Here is a 21263-nt window from a genome sequence, read left to right on the forward strand (position 1 = left end):
AAAAACAAGGCAGGTGACCATAAGCTGTATTACAAGTTGGTAATCATCAAGACAGTATGGTATCAGCACAAAATCAGACACAGATCAACAGAACAGAATAGAGAACCCAGAAATGGACCCTCAACTTTATGGTCAACTAATTTAACGAAGCAGGAAAGAATGTCCAATGGAAAAAAGACAGTCTCTTCAATAAATGGTGCTGGGAACACAGGACAGTCACATGCAGAAGAATGAAACTGGACCATTTCCTTATACCACACACAAAAATAGACTCCAAATGGATCAAAGACCTCAAGGTGAGACATGAATCCATCCAAATCCGAGGAAAATGGAGGCAGCAACTTCTTTGACCTCAGCCACAGCAATTTCTTGCTAGACATGTCTCCAAAGACAAGGGAAACAGAAGCAAAAATAAACTGTTGGGATTTCATCAAGACAGAAAGCTTTTGCACAGCAAAGGAAATGGTCGACAAAACCAAAAGACAACCAACAGAATGAGAGAAGATATTTGGAAATGACATATCAGATAAAGGGCTAGTATCCAAAATCTAGAAAGAACTTGTCAAACTCCACACCCACAGAACAAAATAATCCAATGAAGAAATAAGCAGAAGACATGAATAGATATTTCTCCAAAGAAGACATCCAAATGGCCACCAGACACATAAAAAACTGCTCAACATCCCTCAACATGAGGGAAATACAAATCAAAACTATGAGATCCACCTTAAACCAGTCAGAATGGCTAAAATTAACAAGACAGGAGACAACAAGTGTTGGCGATGTTGGAGAGAAACAAGAACCTTCATACACTGTTGGTGGGAATGCAAGGTGGTGCAGCCACTCTGGAAAACAGTATGGAGGTTCCTCAATAAGTTGAAAATAGAACTACTCTACACCCCAGCAACTGCACTCCTGGATATTTGCCCCAGTGATACAGATGTAGTGAAAAGAAGGGCCATCTGCACCGCAATGTTCATAGCAGCAATGTCCACAATAGCCAAACTGTGGAAAGAGCCAAGATGCCCTTCAACAGATGAATGGATAAAGATATGATTCATATATACAATGGAACATTCCTCAGCCATCAGAAAGGATGAACACCCACCATTTGCACTGACATGGATGGAACTGGAGGGGATTATGCTGAGTGAAATAAGTCAAGTAGAGAAAGACAATTATCACAAGGTTTCACTCATACATGGAACATAAAGAATAAAGTGGAAGAGCACAGGGGAAGGGAGGGAAAACTGAATGAGCAGAAATCAGAGAGGGACACAAACCATGAGAGACTCTGGACTCCAGGAAACAGAGGGAGGGGTGGAGGGGAGGGGTAGCCGGATGATGGGTATTCAGGAGGCCACGTGCTGGGATGAGCACTGGCTGTTACAATCACCAAACACATTAAAATCTACTGACGTACTATATGTTGGCTAAAGAATTTAAATTTAATTTTTAAATTTAAAAAATTAAGTTAAATAAAAAAATAAAAAATAAAACCAAGGCAGAAACCATACATATCCCAGAGGGCTCTGCGCTCCTGGAGGCTGAGCTAGTGGCCATGGCCAAGGCCTCTGGCGGTCAGGGGCCTGGGGCTCTGACAGGTGGCTCGGCACACCCCTGACTCTGAAGCCCCATGGCGGTGGCAAGGTGCAGGGACTGGGAGGGAAGACCCAGCCTTAGGCCAGTCTGGCGCCCCGGCCGCTGCAGGACCACTCCCACCCCCCAGGCAGTGTCTGTCTAGAACCAGGAAGAAAACCTTTCCATTTGATTGTTCTTTTTAAAGATGGTTGCTCAGCCTGGACACAGGAAAACATCTGACATAAAACTAGAGCCGTTCACAGCTGCAAATGACCCAGAAGTTATCAGAACATAGTGACCACAAAGAGACCTTGTGTCCCCAGGGGGGCTTCTTGTGTGTGGGTGCAGCTGGGGGCCCTGGACATGTCCGTGTGCGCAGAGCTGGGCTCCACAGTCTCCATCGAGGGGACAGGAGTAGGAACCTACTCTGACAGCTCTGCTCAGGATGGCACACACCCCCCTCGATGGAGACAGGACAGGCCCTCATGAGCCCCAGATGTCCTGCTGATTCTTGGGCATGGCCCGAATCGCAGCTTCTTCATGAAGGGTTGGGGGAGGGCAGCCTGGCTTCTGCAGGTCACCCAGGCCCTCTGGGGATAGCACCTTGGTGGGCTTATGGCCCAGCAGGTACCTGTTCAAAGGCTCTCGTCACGCCACACAACCTCAATCCCATTGGCCAGGTCAACCCCCATCGCCTGGTGACAAGCCAAGGTCAGTCAGTAAATCACCACCGCCAATCCCCCAAAATAGGCCCCCGTGTCGTAAATGTCGCCCTGGTCCCTGGGGATGTGGGCCTGGGCCAGTGGCCTGCGCTGGTAGCTGAAGTCTTCATTGGACAGCCAGTGGAAACTGGGGTGCAGGGTACCAAAGGGGGAGACAGCATCTCCATGTCCACACGGCCGCAGAACTTCACGTCCACATCCGCACACTCCAGGTGGTCCACCTCACAGAGCAAGCGCTGCTCACAGAGGCGGCTGACCATCGCCATGCGCTGCACGGACATCCTGCAGTGCGGGTCACCAGGACCTCGAGGACCACCACCCTCCAGCCCTCCCAGCAGGGCACACGGGCCCAGCAGCCCGCTGGTCAGTGAGGACCTAGTAGGTGACCCTGTGTCCCACCATGATGGGCTTCTGTGCCCTCTGCAGGAACAGGTCTAGGAAGACCACCTATCTACAGGGACGAGGGACAAGGCGGGGGGAGGGTCACCATCAGAGGCTGGTGGCAGGACCCCAGAGCTGGGGCCCATGAACGTGGGCACTTTCTTCACGGGGATAGGCCCTGGGCCGCTGTAAGCAACAGCCGCTCTCCCAGCCTGTCCTGAGCAAGTCTGCTCACGGGGCCTCCCTACCTTCTGCTCCCAGAGATGGGCGCCATCAGCACCCCATCATGCAAAGGGGAGCCTGAAGCTTCAGCGGTGGGAAACCAACCCCACAGTCAGCATGCTGGAACCAGGAACGCTCCCCCTGTGCCGAGCTCCCAGGCAAACCCTGCAGGTGCCCTCCCTTGGCCGAGCCCCTGCAGGTCCTGTCCCCACCGGCCAGGACTGGAGCACCTTTGGGCACAGCCTTCCTTTCTTTGGCCTACAGACTGGCTAGAATCAACACGGCTGGCCTCCTGCCCCACTTCGCTTGGAGTGGGCAGTCGCTGGCCCTCATAGAGCTGCCTCCACCGCCATAGGGTCCTCCCGTGAAGGCTACTGGGCCTCTTGCTGACAAGGTCCATCAGCCAACCACTGCTATTCCTAGGGCCACCCTCGAACTCCCCCAGATCAGAAACCAGGTCCAGCCCATGGGCAGGGAAGGGGAAAGAGGACTGCTGGAAGAAGAGGGGGCTTGCTTAGGCCACAGCCGTGAATCTGAGGGTAGAAGCCTTCAGGTCCAGGTCTGCATCTCCCCAACCCCAAGAAGTTGGAAGTCTTGTCTCTCTGAGGGGACTGCCTGTGGGTTCAGCAGGTCCCCCGTTGTCAGCAAGGGTGGCGAGCCCCTCTGAGACTGATTTTTTAAGGTTTTATTTGACAGAGAGAGAGATAGCTAGAGAGGGAACACCAGCTGGGGGAGTGGGAGAGGAAGAAGCATGCTCCCCGCTGAGCAGGGAGCCTGACACGGTGGGGTTCAATCTGAGGACCCCAGGATCATGGCCTGGTCCGAAGGCAGATGCTTAATGACTGAGCCACCCAGGTGCCTTGAGACTGATTTTTTCACACAAGCACTAAGGCTACTTCCCTGTGCCTGCCCCATTCCTGGCAGGTTAGTAAATCGCTCACACAGGAAAGTGGGCACTACGTTTAAACAGGGGATAAGGCCACACACACCCAGCGGACACGAGTCAGGTCAACGGGGGGCGAGTCCAGGTCAAGCCAATGGGGGAACAAGCCAGACATGAAGCAGGGGGAGAGGAGAGTGCCCCTGGCAGTGGGCAGAGAGAATGGCAAGGCTTAGAGTCAGGCCCAAGGCACATGCGTGATGACCACACACTTGGGAAGCCCCCGGGGGAGGGGGCAGTACGGTGGGAGAGGTGAGGCTGGAGAGGACAGGCAGCTGAGGAGCAGATCACAGAGAGGCTCAAAGGTTATGTTCCAAAAAGATCACTCTGGTTACCGGGGAAGAATGGGCTCTGTACAGCGGAGGACAGGGAGACCCTACCCTAAGCCCTAACACTAACTCCACCCTAACCCTAACCAAACATCATGCTCAGTTTTGAGGACTGAGCTCTACTCTGAAATCACTAACGAGTTCGTCATGCTGGCTTCCACTGCTTGCTCAGTATTGTACTGAAAGTTCTACCCAGAACAGTGAGGCAGGAAATAGGGAATCAACATGTGAAAGGAAACAGTAGAACTAGGTCTATTCAGAGACCAGAGACGCAGCATCTTATACACAGAGCTTCCTTAAGAATCAACAAAAAATGATCACAGCCAGTTCCCTAATTCCGCAAAGTTACAGGACTAAATATGAATACACAGAAATCTCTCTTGTTTGTATACACTAGCAATGAACCGTCCAAAAAGGCACTTAAAAAACAATTCCATTTTAGGGAACATCAACATTGACCAAATACTTAGGAACAGATGTAATGAACACGCACGTCTCATATGCCGAAAGTTATAAAACATTGCTGAGAGCAAGCAAGGGAAACCTAAATCAACCTGAGGACACCCCCTGGTGATGAAAAGACACACTATTTATAAGATGGCAACAGTACACAATGCGATGTGGACATTCAATGGCTCCCAAGAAATTTCACCTTTGGGAAGAAATGCACAAGCTAATCCTAACAGTCAAATGGAATTTTAAGGAACCACAAGATAACCAAAATCGCCTTGGAAAAGAAAATCAAAGGTGAGAGGTCATACTTCCAAAGTTCAAATCTTAATTCAAAGCAACAGTAAATAAAACACTGATACTGTCCTAAAGGTATGCATACACCCTGAAACAAAATTTACAAAAACTTTTTAAATAAATGGGTTTTTTTAAAGTATGCATACAGATCAGTGGGACTTAACTGGGAGCCCAGAAATAAAACCCTTCATCTACAGTCCTCTGAATTTTGACGAGGATGGACAACATTACACTTGGGAGATAGAATGGTCTTTTCAACAAAGGGTGTTAGACAATCAGGGCCCTTACCTCACACCACATATAAACACTAACTCAAAACAAGTTAAAGGCTTAAATGAAAGAGGTAAAGTTATAAACCCTAGAAGAAACTAATGGGGATACGTCTTCATAACCTTGGAATTAGCAATGCTTTTAGATCTGACACCAGAGCATAAGAAGGGAAAGAAAAAAATAGATAAAACAATATCCTCAAAATTAAAAATTGACAGTTGGTTAACTGTCTGACTCTTAATTTTGGCTCACATCATGATCTCAGGGTCACGAGATCGAGCCCTATGTCAGGCTCCACACTGAGTGTGGGGCCTGCTGAAGATTCTTTCCTTCTCCCTCTGCCCCGTCCACTCACACACTCTCTCACTCACTCTTAAAAAAACAAATGTAAAATTTTTTTAAAATATTTGTACATCAGAAGATACTACCCAGAAAGTGGAAAGACAACCCCCAGAATGGAAGGAAATATTTGCACATTATTTATCTAATAAGAGACTGCCGCCCAGAATATGTAAAGGGCTTTAACACCTCCTCAACGAAAAGAACCCATTTTTAAAATGGATGGAGGACTTGGATAGACCCTTCTCCAGAGAAAACATACCAAGGGTGAACGGCACACGAGTAGATGTTAAACATCGTTAGTCTTTATGGAAATGAGGATTCAAACCAGTTTGATGTCCTTTTACACAGAAGCACTAAGATCAAGAAAGCTAAAAATAATAAAAGGATGTTGAGAAACTGAAACCCTTACACCTCGCTTGTGAAAAATGGTGCAGTCTGGGTATAACAGTCTGGGTATAAAACAGTGTCCTCTCTCTCTGCCTACTTCTCTGCCTACTTGTGATCTCTGTCAAACAAATAAATAATTTTTAAAAAAACCAGTTTGTCATTTACTCACAGAGCTCAAAGCAGAACTACCCCAGGACTCAACAACTGCACTCCTGGATGTACCCCCAATATGGACACACGAGTTCAAACCCACACACGAACAAAGACGTGCAGGAATATTCACAGCAGCGGCGTTCCCAAGAGTAAAACCCAGGAACGATGCAAATGTGGGTCCATGGGGTAAGGACAAACAGTGGGAGGAAGATCCATAACCCGCCACCTTGTTCTGCCCTGTGAAGGGACGAAGGAAGAGGCCTCATTTGTGGGAAAACCATGGTGGTTCCTTAAACGACCGAACACAGACGCCCACGCAGCCCATATGCCCCAACCGCAGCACTGCGCGGCTCAGAGCAGCGCTTCCCACAGCGGCCGAAGCGGGGAAGCCACCCGAGCGACCGCGGACAGACGGCGGACAGACGGCGGACAGACGGCGGACAGACGGCGGACAGATCGCGGACAGACGGCGGACAGAACGCGGACAGACGGCGGACAGACGGCGGACAGACGGCGGACAGACCGCGGGCAGACGGCGGACAGACGGCGGACAGACCGCGGACAGACGGCGGACAGACGGCGGACAGACCGCGGACAGAACGCGGACAGACCGCAGACAGACGGCGGACAGACCGCAGACAGACGGCGGACAGACGGCGGACAGACGGCGAACAGACCGCGGGCAGACGGCGGACAGACCGCGGACAGACGGCGGACAGACGGCGGACAGACAGCGGACAGACCGCGGACAGACGGCGGACAGACCGCGGACAGACGGCGGACAGACGGCGGACAGACGGCGGACAGACCGCGGACAGACGGCGGACAGACGGCGGACAGACCGCAGACAGACGGCGGACAGACGGCGGGCAGACCGCGGACAGACGGCGGACAGACGGCGGGCAGACCGCGGACAGACGGCGGACAGACGGCGGACAGACCAGCGGCGGCGCCTGCACCGCGGAACTGATTCAGCCCCAGGAGCGAAGCGGGTTCGGACACCGGCCGCAGCGCGGCGGCAGCGGAAGTCCTCGGCTGAGTGCAACGAGCCCGTCGTGGAGGACGGTCGCCGGGTGACCCCGCTCGGGGGCGCGTCCGGGACACAAAGCGGCGCGGGGCCGTGGGGGACAGGACGGCGGGCGCGGGTGTTCCGGGCGCGCGGACCCCTCGCGGGGAACGCGGTGCGGCCGCGGGACCCAGCGAAGGCCGAGAACCGCGCAGCTGAAGGGTCTTCCGGGGCCGGTGTTCACGTCTGTCCCCGTGGGACGCGAGGAGGGACGGACGCGGGTCCCAGCGCGGACCGGGCACCGCGGACTGAGCCGTACGGACCCGCGCCCCGACGGCGCCGTCCGCGCCCCGCAAGTCCATCCGGTTCCCAAGTACGGAACGTGCTGGAAGCAGCTCCGCGAGGAGAAACGGCCGAGCGCGAAGACGTCCGGACGCGGCGGCCGCCGACGTGGGCCTGCGGGCCGGGGGCCACCGCGGGCGCCGTCGGCCACTCCTCGGCCGGGGTTCCGTGGGGTTCCGCGGGACGTCGTCCCTGTGCGCGGTCAGACGCCCCGAAGCAGCCCGTGCGACGCGGCCGACGCGGGTCGGAGCGACGGCGGGGTCTGCGTGCGGGGATGACGCGTCTCGGGCGGCGGCGGCGGCACCTCCGCAGATCCGCGGTCACCGCAGGCGACGCGACGCTCCCGACCCCCGCGGCCCCGCGTCGCAGCAGCAGAGACGACGTCGGGCTCCGGGAGGGAGGCCGAGCCCGCCGGGTGCGGGTCCCCTGCGCGGACGGGCCACTCGCCCTGGCAGGAGGCCGCGGCCGCCCGAGACTCGCGGGAGGACCGAGTCGGGGCCGAGCCTCGGGAGCGGCGGACGCGGCGGGTCTCGGGGTCCCAGGTCCCCGCGGCGCCCCCACAGCCCGGTGGGAGCCTGAGGAAGCGGGTGGGGCCTCGGGCCGGCGGCCGGGGGTCCCAGCGGCGGGAAGGCGGCGGCTCCGCGTCCGTCCCCGAGCGACCGTCCGCCCCGGACCCGCGTCAGACGCGGCCGCGGAGAGACGCCCCCGGCCCGGCCCGCGGGGAAGCGGCGGGTCACGTCCCGCAGGCAGTCGCCGTCCCGCGCCGGTGAGCGTCCGCGGCCCCGAGCCCGGCCTGCGTCCTCCCGGGACCCGCCTTCCCGGCCGCCGCCGCCTCCGTGAGGTCCGGTCGCTCCGCGCTCCCGGCGCCGCCCGCGGGGACCTGCTTCGCGGCCCGGACGCGCCCGCGGGGCCGCCCAGAGCCGGGGCCGCCGCGCGAGGCCACGAGCGAACCCGCGGGATCACCTCGGCGTGCGCGACCCGCGGCGTCTCCGCGGCCCGGGGCGACCGGCGGGGGGAACCTCGGGGCAGCCTCGTCCGCCGCGCCCGGAAGATCGAGACACGGGGAGCCCCGACCCGGGGGGACGGGCCGGTCCTCGCACAGCCGCCGCCGCTGACCACGGACGGGCACGGAGGGGACGCGGGGACGGAGACGCGCGGGGCTCCGGGAGGAACCGCGGGGAACCCCCGCCGTCCCCGCCGCCGTCGACACAGTCCGCCGCTCCCGGACGCCCGGACTCCGGCCGGCCCCGCGGCGGGTGTGGACGCGGGAAGGACGCGCGGGGCCGGGGGGTGGGGCGGGGGGAGCGCGAGCCCCGACGGCGGCCGCGCCCGGACCGCGGACCGTCTGAGGAGCCCCAGGAACCGCGTCCGCGGCGCACGGACACAGCCGCGACCCGGGGCGCATCCGAGCCCGGAGAGGGGGGACGCCCCAGCCCCGCGGGAGGCCCCGCGGGAGGCCGCCGCGCCGCACACAAAGTCGCGCAAAACCAGTGTCCACTCGGCGCGCCCTTTCTCCGGGGGTCCTGACAACACGCGCCCCTCGCCAGTGCCCCCTCGGGTGGCTTCTGCTCACCTTCTGCCGCCGCGTGTCCCCAGGGGGCTGGACGGCCGTCAGCGTGGACGCCGCCCCGCGTCCCGCACAGCGGGTCCTGGCAGCGTGGACGCCGCCGCGCGTCCCCCACAGCGGGCCCTGGCAGCGTGGACGCCGCCGCGCGTCCCGCACAGCGGGTCCTGGCAGCGTGGACGCCGCCGCGCGTGCTCCGGAAGTCTGCACACCGGGTCTCCAGGAGGCGGGGCAGGCTCCGGGCGGGAGCTGCGGTCCGGCGCCCTCTGCAGGCGGCGGAGGGCAGTGCAGGACTGGGGAGCGCACCCTTCAAAGGAAGCACCTGCTCCCTCCCAGGGTCCATTCTGGAAATTGCAGCTGCTTGGAGCCCAGGATCCCCCAACGCCTCCAAAAATAGCTAAGGAACAATGGATTGGAAACAATATGGAATGACAACAGTCCCTGACCCAAACGGTGGCATGACCCTGGCCCTGACCAGACCCACACTCTGACCTCAACTTACTACTCTCAAGACTGGCCCTGACCCCAATCCAAGACCCTAACCCTAGCCCCCAACCCAAATAGTGTTCACAAGAATCAAAAGGTAGAAACTAAATATCCATCACTGCTGAATGCATAAACAAAGTGTGGTGAAGGGTTTGAAATTGGGTTCAGGTTCCAGGCAGAGTTCTATTTTTTTTTTTAATCTATTTATTTGACAGAGAGGGAGATCACAAGTAGACATAGAGGCAGGCAGAGACAGAGGGGGAAGAAGGCTCCCTGCTGAGCAGACAGCCCGATGCAGGGCTCAATCCCAGGGATCATCACCTGAGACCAAGGCAGAGGCTCTAACCCACTGAGCCACCCAGGCACCCCTTCAGTCAGGGTTCTAGATCAGGCTTGGGTTTAGGGTCAAGGTGAGGATTTAGAGTGAGGGGCAAGGGAACAGTTAGAGTTTAGGGCTTCAGGTTTATGATAAAGGGTTTAAGACTCAGGCCTTCTGGGATAAAGTTGAAGGTCAAATTTGTGGTTTGGGTTCATGCAGGGATTTTGGTTCAGAGTTCATAGCTCAGAGTTCTGGTTTAGGGTTTGGGCTCATGGTTCAAGGCTTGGATCCAGGACTCAGGTTCAGAGTCCAGGCTTCGGGTTCAATTTCAGGTTTGGGATTCAGGGTTCCAGGTTGGGCTTTAAGGTCAGGTTAGGTTTCAGTGTTAAAGTTAGGGGTTAAGGTTAGGATGACACATTTTCTTCAGTTGTCATCATGGACACAAAATTTCTATCTGAAGTTTCTAAATCTGAAATATATTTCATCTGGATAGAGAAGCTGGTTTAGAGCTTAAGATCACAGTAACTCCCTACCGACATCATTCTGATCCTAGGGTCTCCCAGTCACCCAGAATTCACTGTTGTCTTGGCTCAAACATACCCTAAGCAGAGAAGGGCGAGCTGCTGCCGAAGTCAGGCTGACTTCACAATGGTAGCGGTGTGAAACCCAATACTGTGGAACTGTTCACGGAAAATGAAACAGGAGACGAGTAATTGGTCAACTCCTGATTCTTCCACAATAACCAAGACCAAGTTTCCAATAGAATCTGATAATGTTCCCTAGGAAGGCCTATGGTCCTCGTTACCAGTACCAAAAGAGAGCCCCCTCCCAAGTTTTAAACTAAGAATCAGAGCAGGATACTTCCTACTTTGTGTCAAAAATAAAATTTTATTATTTGTCTGTTCCACTGTACAATTTGTGGAAGCACTGACAACATTTTCCTCTCTCAAATCAGCATCAACGCATGGGTAAAATGCAGGAAACGTGGTAATGCACTGCTCGTTGGAATACCAAGTACAAGGAGGGCTATTGGGAGTAATGAAAAGATATCGAATATGAACCTCAGAACAAGCACCCTTGATGGGCACTTAATGAGGATCCCTAACCATAAGATCTAATCTCTCATCCTATGGAATTCACCCATAAAAATCATCACTAAGAAGAGCCCGCTGACCGCTGTAACCACCTTGCCATTGAACTCTAGGCTTGTAATACACACTCCAACCGCTAGGGACACACTTCTCAGCAGCAGAACAGGACTTGCCCACATCCCTGTAGACCATCTCTTGCAGTGAAGCCAGACAAAATCCCATAGCTTGGAAATCCCAGCCATTAGGACACAGTCGCAGAAAGCACACCCAGAACTCAATAAAGGACAGACCTCATGAGGTCGACGCTGCAGATCACCCCCATCCCATGAAGTAGCTCTACAGTGGACCTGGTCTGTCCCCTTCCCAGGATCACACAGGGCACCTCATTCTTCCAATACTCCATTCGCAGAACAAAACTGAGACTGTCCTCATCAGTCCTGTATGCAGTCACAGTGAGCCCTGTGAAAGCCAGACACCTTCTTGAGAGCACTCAGCCTCTCACGCCGATCCTAGCAGATGGAGGGCGCGGCTCTCCCCAACTTCCATACCAACTAGAGAAGACTTGGAACGGGTCTTGCCATACTCTATGCAAAGGCATGTTCTTCATCTGCAAAATGCTGGACAGTGAAATACCACAGATTCCCTGCACCTTCTTGAACCTAGGTAAATTGAAGATACAGCTTGGCCAGAAATGATATTTTCCCCAACCCCCTACACACACACACACATACACACACACACACACACACACCCTTCCCTTGTGCACTCCAGACCCATTTCCATCCACTTTGCTCATTCTCAGCCATTGTCTCTGCAGAGTAGTACAGGAGTACCAAGGTGCTGGGACCAAGGGGCTGGCTGCTAAGCCAGCATCTTGGACACACTTACTATCAGAAATTAATATTCATTTTATTAACAGATGCATCCCAGAAGATCTTGCCACCACAGCCATTAGAAAACTCATTACAACAGAGGTCCCAACAACCTGCGCCAGTCTCCACACTCCAATCCCTAGCCCCTGGAAATGGCTCCTCCATGAGCATGTGACCTGGTCCCAGCCAATGAGAAGAGAGGAAACTTTCAGTCTGCAGAGCCAAGGATGGGTGGACCACCCAGGGGAGGGGCTTTTCCATCATGACTGCAGACATGGCCTAGGCCACGCCTGTGCCAGTGACACAGAGGGCCCAGGAAGCCAGGCGCTCCATAACATTGCTGAGGGCTGGATCAGACTCATCCTGAAGCCTGCATATGCTAGATCCTTCACTAACTCAGGAGAACCCCCAATGTGCTCATGGTCTTGGCCTGAATGAGATGACCATCTGTGTGGTATATAACCCAGAATATGTATCCACCAGGCAATGGGGACTTACTCAGCCGCACAATACCTACATGGAATTCAACCACAGACAAAGGCGTTGTGGGAAGCTTGAGGCCTACAGAGAAATGGGGGGGTGGGGGACCCTGCAGCCTTAATTGTTGGCCAATCTCGCAATCAGCTTTTTTTCCTTTCAAGTGGAGGGGTGGGGTCAGGCAGGATAGATCCCAGTGTATTCCCACTCTGCCACTGGAAAAGAAGAGCCCTCTCCTGCATCATCCATCATGTTGCAGATCTGGGGTGTGGGCAACTACCACCCATGGGCCCCATGGGGCCTCCCCCCATATTCCCTCAATCCAGTGTGGCTGGGACATGAGTTATGGATGGTCTGTGGCTTCTCTCTAACCACAATGCAAGAGTGGAGTCATTGTCAGAGACACCACGTGGACTGCAACACCTAACAGGAAATCTTTCCAGAAGACTTTCCAGAAAAGTCTGTGCCGATCCCTTGTCTCAAAGACCCTAGGATCATGTCCCTTTTTTGAGTAGAAGGTAGCGCCTTCTGGGTCAAATCTAATGTCCTCCCCTCCAGAGGCAAGGACGTCCATCCTTTCAGCCAGAACTGCATCTCCGTCCTCTACTGACACCTGGCATGGCGCAGCTACAGGTCTGCAGCCCAACAGGACTTCACTGCCATTTCCCTGCTCGTCATGCTCAGAAACGGAGGCATCAGTGTGAACTTGTGAGGGTGAGCGAGTGTTTCCTCTTTGTTAGCCACAGTGTGCAAAGGAGAATCCAGTAGAGCAGCATGCTTTCTGTCCCACAGAAATGGCTGGCCACGCCATGTGGGTCCATAATGATCTTGGAAGGAGGCCGACTTCACCGAGCATACTTCATCTGGGAGGACTCCCAAGACCCCTGTCCTGGACACTATGTTCCACCAAGGCTGGGGGCACACAGAGGGACAGAGACTCCCCCTGCCCATCAGGGTTTGAAGGACACCTGCTGTTCTGGGACAAAAGATCGTGAAACCATTCATGGCCTGCCATCCAGCCAGGCACCTGGGAGACAGATCTACTCCAAGCAGGAAGGACAGACGGAGAGACAACAACTGACAGCCTTGTGTGACATGTGTCATGACAAAGGCCCCTCGGGAGGACTGGGGTGTGCAGGGTTGGCCAGACGGGGGTCAGGGGGACCGGGAGTGCTCCAGGAGGATACCCTTGTGTAGCTACCCGTGCAGTGTGACTAGGCATTGGCCAGACCGGAAATGATAGCGTGGGCAAGGGGCAGTGTCCCTAAACTGTCTTCTGCAAGGCAAAGTTCGGTAATGAGATTTTTTTCAGTACAATTTCATGTCACATGCATCCGGGAATCCTTAAAGCTGATTGTGGCCCTTGTGCTCAATCCTGAGATGTGGGGAGCAGAGCACACTGGATATTCACACTCTACTTTCAGAGTATGGTGACTTTTCCTGCCTTTATCTCCGACCCAAGCACAGGGAACAGAGGCAACACAGATCTAAACGTGGCAATGTCAACAGAAATCTGAAAACCCAAGTTCTCCCAGAAGCTAAATCTTCAGGACCAGCATGATGGGCAGGGGAGGCAGACAGCAAGAAACCAAAAGAACAGGTCATGTGCCTGTGAGCTGGCCCACTTCCCTACCTGTCAGAAGTGAGCCATCCCTGCCCGGAGGGAGCCCCACCTGCACCCGGTCCATCTGTCTGCTGCCCTTGAGCAGAGCAGAGGATGTGCTGAGCTGGGTGTGGGTGTCGGGGGGAGATGGCCAGCTGGCCACAGATGCTCCCTGCCGAGTACCTATAGAACCAGCTCCTGGTCCTCAGCTAAGATGAAACAATATTTATGTTTAGTGACCTATTTCCGGGGACAGGGAATGTGCTCAGTGCTTTGGTGACTCTATCGTCTCCCACTGTATTTTAAAAACCCCTCAGGCAGGTAAGACTGACATACACAAAGCTGTCCATACTTAATGTATGCAACTTGACCCTGATCCTAACCCTAATATCTAGTCAAGATATACTCAATTTAGAATATTGCTCATAAGTTAGAGGGTGGCTTTCAGGAGCGAAGGAATTCAGGGACCAACTTTCTGTCTTCTCCCTGGAAGCTGGTACATCGGCATACATTCGGCCGCGTGCCATCTGGAGAGTGGCCACACGGGGGCAACAGGGAGTCAGCATTGCCACAAACCCCACTGCAAAGCCCATTCTTCCCTCATCCTGTCAAACCTTGTTCATTCAATGTTTACAGGTTATGAAAGGTCTGACTTTGCTGAATTTTTTAAAAACCAAACTAATTCTTTCAACCTGTTCAGAATAAAAGATGTTTTCTAACATCTCAGAGTTGGCGAGCAGAGGACGGCCCAGGGACCTGGGAAAAGGCTACGACTGTTGAATCTCCTCGGGTCTACTTAGGAAACAGGGATGACTTCTACTCCACTTCTCTTCAGCAAGAATTTGTGTCAATAGGGACGCCTGGGTGGCTCAGTTGGTTAAGCAGCTGCCTTCGGCTCAGGTCATGATCCCAGCGTCCTGGGGTCGAGTCCCACATCGGGCTACTTGCTCCGCAGGGAGCCTGCTTCTTCCTCTGACTCTGCCTTCCACTCTGTCTGCCTGTGCTCGCTCTCACTCTCTCTCTCTCTTACAAATAAATAAATAAAATCTTTAAAAAAAAAAAAAAAAGAATTTGTGTCAATAAAGGCACTGCATCCACACAAAATAGTGCCGTTCGGAGAAACACACGTGGAGAACCAACAGTCTCCAGCAGAGAAAGAGCCGCACCCAGGAACCAAGGAGACAGACCTAGGAGGCTCTGCGCAGGCCAGTTTGCATTTCTGAAGATCCTCTGGAGCTAGACCGCCCCCAGTGCCCCCGGGGGTCGAGGGCCAGGCCCAGCGCACACCCTGATGCTGCGCTGTTGGAACCCGCGACTAGTCTCCTGGTCCCTTCCTCCACGAGGTACCCCCTACCCTGCACGACCCCAGCCTGCTTCCTGGACCTCCCCCTCCCCTTTCTGACCTCATCGTTCACTTTTCCCTTCACTGCTGTAATACTGAGTATGTTGAACTACTTACTTTTCTGGCATTTAAGTGTTTGTTTGTCATGTTTGCTGGGAAACTAAACCTTTCATCATCTACCCTGATGCAGAATCACTTGCCGCTTTGCATGACATAACTGTGGACTCCGAGTGCCCTCACAGAGTCACGGGGCTAGTGTCCAGGGCAAGGTCCTCACTAAGCCGGCCCAGCTGCTTCAGTGAAGGATTGACCCAGGCACTGCTGTTTTTGTGCAAGTAAGGTAGCACAGCCAAAACCTTGCTTTGGGTTCAGAACTGCCCATGGCCCCTCAGCCGCATCAGACGGCCTGTGGGTACACCCTGAAAACACTTGCGAGTCCATTGTCACCCTGGGGAATTTCCATGGAACAGCCATTGTGTCCAAAGGGGGAACTCAGTAGGAGCGGGGACCATGGCAGTAGGAACTCCTCAGATAGAATCCACCTTGGAGACCACCCGGAACTTCCTCAGGGTTCATTCCATCGTCTTGCATGAATCAATTCATCTAAAAACATTTCCTCATTTTAGGAATGATAAGCCTCAAAGTCCAGTGACATGACCCTCCTGGGTCATACTGGACATCAGCGGAGGAGCCAGACTGAGCCTGGAGACGGCCTCCAGCGGGATCCCCCAGAGCAGCTTCAGCTGGAGCCGCGATCACGCATTGATCTTCCCTGCACTCCCCGACTCGCGTGGGACTCTTCATGGGGCCTATCTGGGAACAAGGGTCATGTCAGGGCCACAGAAACCTCTGACATTGGTTGTAATGAGACTCTGGGATGTCAGTGGAGTCCCGAGCCATAGGCCATCTCAGAGTTTGTCTGCAGACGCCGTTGTAGGGAAACCACATGCTGACAGAGGGTGGAGGAAGATGGAAAATCTAGGGAATGAAGAGTTGCTCACGTCCCCTCTGGCCCCGCATGAGCCGTGGTGGTCAGCAGTGTAAGCCCCCCAGTGCCTCCCAGCGGCTTCACAGAACTCACCCCTACGTTTTGAAGCTGAGCTGACACACGGGTCACGAGCATCCCGGCCAGTGGGGGCAGCAGGTCGCAGGACACAGTGAAGCCACAGCCCTGACAGATGGACCGTCGTGGAGCAGTAGCTTTCTCCAGATATATTCTGATACGGTAACAAATTCATTGATAAAACGTGGATATTTCTTATTGAAAAGAAAGCCATACTTGTTGAGTTCATAAATATTCATGGAGTATCTACTCAGTGCGGATGGACAGCTCTAGTCCCACCTGGGAGCTTGCAAAGAGCGTGGGATACAATCAATGAACCAACGATAGGAGGGAGTGCAGGCGAAGCGCTAAGAGAACCGTCCTATTCAGAGACGCCCACTGAGGAAGCCCACTGAGAAGATGATTTTAGCCAAGACCAGAAGCACAGGGCCAACGAATCCATCTGGCAAAAGAGTGACAGAGTCCCTTGATTTTTTAATTATTTTGACCATAAAACATAAATGTCAAGAAATACTATCTTAAATGTTGCTTTGGAACATCTCCCTAACAACTGGGGTTATCTGCTACCCTTTACTCACTGTAAAATACTCTAAGAAAATGTCTTATTTAAGCATAAGCATCTTGTATTAAAAGGCAACTAGGGGTGCCTGAATGGCTCGGTCGGTTGAGCCTCTGCCTTCACTGAGGTCATGATCTCAAGGTCCTGGGATCCAGTCCTGCATCAGGCTGTCTGCTCAGTGGGGAGGCTGCTTCCCCCTCTCTCTTCCTGCCTCTCTACCTGCTTGTGATCTCTCTCTCTCTCTGACAAATAAAAAAATGAAATATTTTTTAAAAGGCAAAATAAATAAATAAATAAACCTAGCAAACCCCTACCCCTACCCCACCCCAAACCCTAACATAAACCCCTAACCCTAACCTGTGATCCTAAATCCTGACCCTAAACCTGACCCCCAACCCTGGCCCTAGGTTGGGCTTGGAGGGGTCTGTCCCCAGAGACCTGGTGCCAAAGCCCCAGGAACTGGAAATCCAAGCAATTCCAGAGGACTCTGCCTGCCACCCAGAAGGAAACCATGCTCTTTGGAACTCCAGAAATGATTCAGAGCAGGAGAAATCTGCATGGCCCCCTGAGGCCACCCACACATTCCATGGCCCACTGGACACAAGCCACACCCTCAATGCAGCCCCCTGGGAGTTTTGCCACGCAGCGGGCAGGTTGAACCTGCCATTATCCTAGGCCCCAATCCTAAGCCTAGGTTTGGTTCCTAAAGGACCATTCCCAGAGGCCTGGCTCCAAATCCCCAGGGAATGGGGACACCTGAGCAAAGCACAGGCTCATCCTACAACAAAGTCAGAAATCATGCCCTTGGGAACTGCAGAAAGGATGTAGAGCAGGAGAAATCTGAATGACATCTCGAACCATCTCTGCGCATTATACTTTCATACCAGACTGAACACAGAGCCTGAGCCTGATACTCTCCTTAACTCTAGCCCTCAATTCATAGATCTCTGAAGGTCTCCACACCTAAGCAGACGACACCTTCCATGCTCCTGGGACTACCCCTAACTTAGCTGAAGACATAGGTGAAAACACGAACACACCTTTCTACCAAAAGACTTACAAGTGACACATGAAAAAGTGCTCCACAGCAATAGCTATCAGGGAACTACAAATCCAAACCGCAGTGAGATCCCACCTTACAACAGCTGGCACGGCTGAAATTATCGAGGCAGGAACAGCAGATGTTGGTGGGGACGTGGAGACGGGGGAAGAGTCTTACACTGCTGGTGGGAATGCACTCTCGTACCGCCACTCTGCCACATGTTAGCGAGTTTCTTCCAGAACTTAAAAATAGAGCAACCCTGGGGCGCCTGGGTGACTCAGTGGGTTAAAGCCTCTGCCTTCAGCTCGGGTCATGATCCCAGTGTCCTGGGATCAAGCCCTGCAACAGGCTCTCTGCTGGGGGGTGGGGGGTGCTCCCCCCGCCTGCCTGCCTCTCTGCCTGCTTGTGATCTCTCTCTCTCTCTCTCTGTGTCAAATAAAATCTTTACAGAAAATACAGAACGAGTGAAAAGAAGTGGCATTTGCCCCCTAATGTTCATTATAGCATTATCCACTCTAGCCAAGCTATGGGAAGAGCCCAGATGTCCATGGACAGATGACTGGATAAAGATGATGTGGTTCATATCTACCATGGCATGTTATTCATCCATCAGAGAGGGTGAAGACAAACCATCACATCCCCTGGATGGAACTGGAGGGTACTACGCGGAGCGAACTAAGGCTGTCGGAGAAAGACAACCGGCACAAGGGCTCACTCATGTGTGAAATAGGAGAAACACCACAGAGGACCAGAGGGGAAGGGAGGGAACACTGAATGGGAAGTCATCAGAGAGGGAGAAAAACCACGAGAGAGCCTTCATTTCAGAAACGAACCGAGGGCTGCTGGAGGGGAGGGGGAGGGGCGACGGCGTGACTGGGCGGTGGGCATAAGAAGGTACGTGACACAGTGAGCACTGGGCGGCATGCAGGTCCGATCTGTTATCGAACGTACATCTGAAACTGATGATGGACTGTAAGTTGGCTCGTTGAATTGAAGTTAAACAAAAAGAACTCCAACAAACACTCCTAAAAATCTGAACGGAACCACTGAAGATACTGAACAGCCAACGCAATGTTGAGAAGAAACTAAAGCTGGAGGAGCCACAATTCCAGATTTCGAGTTGTATGACAGCTGTGGCCATCGTAACAGCATGGCACTTGGCGCAAAAATGCCCGCGGCGCCCTGGGGAGCAGGAGAGAAGCTCAGACATAAACCGCAATTGTGTGGCCAACTACTCTTCCACAAAGCAGGCAAGAATATGGAAAAGGAAAAGGAAAAGTCTCTACAACAAACGGAGTTGGGAAAACTGGACAGCTATGCCCAGAAGAATGCAATTACTCTGCTTCCTTACACCATACAGACACAGAAGCTCAGAACAGTTTCAAGACCTCAATGGAAGACCTGAAACCATAAAAATCCTACAAGAGGGCACAGACAGTAACTTCTTGACATGGACCAAAGCAACATTTTTCTAGACTGTCTCCTGAGGCAAAGGAAACATAAGCAAAACTAAACTACTGGGACTGTATCACAATAAAAAGTTTCTGCACAGCAGAAGAACTAGGAAGAACTAATAATAATAACAAGACAACCTACTGAAAGGGAGAAGATATTTGCAAATATCCTGCACAGTAAAGGGACCATGTCCTAAATATGTGGAGTGGATACAACTCAACACCAAAAAACAAACAATCCAGTTAAAAAATAGTCTGAAGACATGAACAGACATTTCTCCAAAGAAGCACAGATGGCCAACAGTCCCATGAAAAGAAGTTCAGCATCACCCAAGCTCAGGAAAATGCAAGTCAGAAGTATAATGAGATATTAGCACAGACGTGAGAATGGCTCCCGTCCATGGCACAAGGAACGACGGGCGCTGGAGGATGTGGGGAAAGGGAGCCCTCGTGCACTGCTGGTGGAAAAGCAACGTGCTGCAGCCACTCTGGGCAACAGCACGGAGGACCCTGCAGACGTTACAAACAGAGCTGCCCTGGGCTCCAGCAACCACACTACTGGGTATTTACCCAAAGCATATGAAAACAATAACTCAAAAGCGTACACGCACCCCTGAGTTGCTTGCAGCATAATTTACAAGACACAATACGGAAGCAACACAAGAGTCTGTGGATAAAGTGATAAATGAGATGACAGATGTGTACACACACGCATGCACACACACACAGACACACACAGGAATATTCTCAGCCAGAAAAAGAGTGAAATCTTGCCATTTGCAGGCACATGGATGGATGTAGAGAGGAGTATCCCAAGTGAAATCAGTCAGAGAAAGACAATACCATAGGACATCACTCTTGTGTAGAACTGAAGGAACAAACATGTAAATGAAGGAGAAAAAAGAGACAGACCAAAATACAGATTCTTAACAACAGAGAACAAACCGACGGTCAGCAGCCGGGCGGCGGCGGGAGGGACGGGTGAGGCAGATGAAGGGGCCTGAGAGCATCTGTCCTCGGTGAGCCCTGAGTGATACGGAGAGCTACCGACTCACGCTACTGCACCCCTGAAACTCATACAACACCGCACGCTAACTCGCTGGAATTAGAATAAACAATAAAAAAGATGTTTCTTTCAATAACCTATTCGGAAAAGCTTTGGTACACAACGTTCATATGCTTGACTTGGGAGCATTTCCTCGACAATATTCATTCACTCTCAGCCTGGAATTTAAATTTCACTGAATTCTTCTATTTTCCCTATTATCCCTATTATTTCCCTTCTATCTTCCCTATTATTATTTCCCTATTATCCCAGGCCACAGGAGCCATGGTCCCCTTCCGTCCAGGATCAGCACCTATGCATTCAAGAGAGTATAAGCAGAGATAGAAGCCACGTCATAATCCAGAAAGCTAGTACTGTTTCTGTTCTAGGATGCGGTGGTCACAGAGTGAGGGACAGGTTTCAGAGCAGGTTTGTTCCCTCTCCTGGATCACTAATTCAGTGGTCGTTCCCTGGATGCATCTGGCTAACAGGTTCCCTGAGGACGAGCTTCCAAGCACATCCATGGAAACACAAAGGTGGGTGGGCTCAGTGCGGGATAGGAAGCGGGTTAAGCACAGACAAGGGTACGATCCCTCCCCTGATCCACGAACTGCCATGGGTGCGGGTATGGGAGACAGAAGCAACGGGAAACCACCAAGCTCACCAGCTGAATGCAGGAGGCACAAGTCAAGAGATCTCCAGATGTGGGGTGTGGAGGTCGCTCTGAGCTGCCTCTGGGAGGGAGAGGCAGAAGGCATGAGAAAGAGGAACTGCCTGCACCGCTCATGCCAGCTGCCCACCGCTCCTGACACAGCCCCGGCTCAGGACTCTGTTTCAGGTCCCTCTGGCTACGGGACTCGGGGACATGCTGAGGGAGGTGCAGCAAAGGCTCCCCTCCCAGGCCATCGCCTCTTTGAGCAGACA

Source organism: Mustela nivalis (assembly GCF_964662115.1).
Source record: "Mustela nivalis genome assembly, chromosome: 5".
Classification (NCBI taxonomy): Eukaryota; Metazoa; Chordata; class Mammalia; order Carnivora; family Mustelidae; genus Mustela; species Mustela nivalis.